Below are 3419 nucleotides of genomic sequence, written 5' to 3' on the forward strand. Positions count from 1 at the left end.
TAGGATGATAGTTGGGAGCTGGATGGTCCCTCTTACTACAGTCCTCTGTTGTGCCCATCTGATCCGCTTCCATCCTCCTGGACTGAATTATGACAGTGATATCCATATGGATATAAGTATTTCTTTAAAAAATGGTTTTAATGGTTATTGGTTTTAAAGTGGCTAAAGCCCTTAAAACCCGATATGAAGACTGGGACGGAATAGGAACTACATTTAATCGGATTGTTGAGTGGGTAGTAACAATTGAGGGAAATGAAGAAGCGAAACTCAGAACCGCAATTAAGGCCAAATCCAAATCAAATTAAAAGTTACAGGAACAAAAGCTGCAAACATGGGCGGTATAAACCATGCGAGGTAAAGTGTTGGTATTGGCATAAACCTGGACAGTGGGCACACGAATGCAGTCAAAAGCTCAGAAGATCAAAGCAGAGATGGTGACGAGCTGGATGAAAGATGTCAACAGCTCAGCACAGAGGCAAAACCAGCACTTCTTAATGTCGTGAGGCCGCAGGGAAAGCAGAGTTACCCCACGCTGACGCACCTCGAGGTGCTACTTCAAGAAGCAGATGGACGCTCAGTGTGTGCAAAATTAAACGGTCACTACGCTATGCTTACAGGCCACAAGCATCAGGGCAAACAGAGAAGATGAATCTCTTCGGCTATCCTATCTTGCTAGCTTGCGGGTCACAGTGCAAGGTCATCCAACATGCAGTACACCTGGAGCTGGGGGTCAAGGGCCTCACTCACGGGCCCACATGCTGACGAGTGACTGTTCTGCCAAGGCCAGAGCTTGAAATGGTGATACTGTGATCCTAGGCACAGAAACTTAGCCCACTGAGCCATTCACCACCCCCACTTGACAAATAAGATCCACTTATCAAAGTTACATCAGGAGGGATTCCCTTGGCCAAAATGTCTGTCTATTCTGCTCTTCAGCATCCGAGCAGCACAAAACAAGGGGAGCCCCAATGAAGTGATCGAGGGGAGGGCTATGTCATTGCCAGGAAAGGTTGGTCTGCAGCGCAAAGTTGAGGTCCACACAACATCTCATAGCCTGATCAGATACTATAAGCTTGGTGGTGTGGAGTACTGAAGGACAGGTAAGGAGTGCAAGATAACTGCCACCAGAAGGGAGACAGTCTAGCACCTGGTCAGAGGGTGATGGTGCACAAACCACAGAATACGCTAAGCAGCTAAGTAGGAAGGTCCGTTTCAAGTCATCTCACTCATTACTTCAGTTGTTAAAGTGCAAGGGGAGGCAAAAAGGTGCACAGTAGTGCCACTCACCTGTCTCGCGATCACCAAAGCTCAGTGTACAGTAAGTAAACTGGCTCCTGAAGGTACGAGGCTCTATGGCGGCAGACTCGCGTAGCAGTTCACAGTGGCTCAGGGACAAGAGGTGCACATGGACGCAGAGAAGGGGGAAGCGGGCTGGTCTGTTACTCAAGCTAAAAGCAAACGCAAACAGGCCAGTAGTTCCTTCATTCTGTTTGGTCGACATTCACTCACTAGACAATAAAAAGGATTTTATTCAACTGAGGCTGAATCTTCATCGGGAAATGAGCAGCTGCTGTGTTTTTCTCCTGACGGAAACCTGGCTAAATCCCTGACTCATGCCGGACTCAGCCCCTCAGCTTGACAGACTGATACTCTTCCAAGGGGACCGGAATCGTCTGTCTAGGAAAAGCAAAGGTGGAGGCCTCTGCACGTACATTAATAAAGGTTGGTGCACAAAATGCTTCTTGGACAACAGCCATTGCGCTGAGGCAGTAGAGTATATGACAATAAAATGCTGACCACATGATCTGGTGTGGGAGTTTACAGTGGTGTTCGTCGTTGCTGCCTGCATTTCCTGTGTGCTGATGCTAACGATGCGCCGGGCACCACTGACCGCCCCAGAAGAGATGCAGATTGTCTCGGGGACCCGTCTCTGCCTGGTGCCTTTAACAGATTTTATGCTTGTTTTGAGGAATCCAACACCTTCGAGCTTCAAGCACAACCCCCCTCCAGGTGAGCTGCCTCTCAGCCTGTCCACAATAGATGTAAGAGGTCCTTGTAGAAAGTCAACCCCCCCACAAGACTGCAGGCTCCGACAATATCGCAGGCCGCTTTCTTAGGGACTGTGCACACCGGCTCTCAGAGGTGTTAAGGGACACCTTTAACATCTCATTCTCCTAGGAAATTGTCCCTACATGCCTGAATAGCCCTGCTATCATCCCCATCCCAAAGAGCTCAACAGTGTCATGTTTGAAATACTACTGCTTGGTAGCAGTCACTCCAATAACTATGAAGTGCTTTGAACGTGCTGGTCATAGCACACTTGAGGAGGTTCCTTGACTCTACTGTAGGTCACCACCAGCATGCATACAGACAGAACCGCTCTACTGCTGATACCATCTCATCTGTGCTTCTTCAATGTTACATGTCAGGCCATGGCTGCATTTTTTGCTTATTTTCTTTCATGCATTATTTACTTTTTTTGAACTTTTTATTTCTTTTATGATCATAAATGATCAAAGGGAGGGAATTGGTGGATCTTGCTGTGTCACTTTGTTATATCACTGGTTGTTCTATTAGTTTGTAATGAATGTCCTAGCTTATGTGGTAATGAGTAAACGTTTAACTGTCCAAGACTGACTGGTCGCGGCCTTGCTGTTGTGTACTTTTAAAAATTGTTCTCCTCTTCATCTGGGGAATTGTTAAAAACGACAAAGTCTAAGTTCATTAGATGGTCTTGGATTATTAATGCTGAGTCAGCAGAAAAGTTTTCTTAAGTTAAAAGGTGATATTCTGCAGTTATTAAGGAAATTCGGACAAGCTGAATGAAAGTGGAACAAGACTAACCTCTGTGTCCACGTTTACTGCATGAAAGATCTACATATTCTGTAAAATTGTAGGATGAGGGAGTTAAGAGCTGCCTATTTTAATAATTTGTTTACCGTAAATAAGCATAACCCCAAGTTTTTTTTTTAATCAGTTCTAGCATTGATAAATGGGGCAAAGTTGTCATCTCCTGTTGTAAATGTTGATGAATTGTTAGCAAAGCATTTTAGTGATAAGATTACTGACATTAGAGGTCACAATGTATTTCTGTGTATGTATTTGAAAAAACACCATATTCACAGAACAGAACATTTAATGGATGAACCACAAGAGTCTATTTAAGCTGGCAGTTGACTACATGTGCTAACCTTTACAAAAGGTTGGCATATTTTTTGAGGGCTGACGCACTGGGTCACATAAATACTGAAAAACACACGTTTAGCCTGAATAATTAACCCGAGCTTAACTGATTTTTTTCACATAGGTCCCTTTAGGGCAGGGGTGGCCAATCTTATCCGCAAAGGGACGGTGTGTGTGCGGGTTTTTGGGACAACCTGTAGGTCACCTGTTCACACTCAGGTGTGAGGACTCTTCAG

The sequence above is a fragment of the Brienomyrus brachyistius genome, chromosome 10 (assembly GCF_023856365.1).
Source record: "Brienomyrus brachyistius isolate T26 chromosome 10, BBRACH_0.4, whole genome shotgun sequence".
NCBI classification, from domain to species: domain Eukaryota; kingdom Metazoa; phylum Chordata; class Actinopteri; order Osteoglossiformes; family Mormyridae; genus Brienomyrus; species Brienomyrus brachyistius.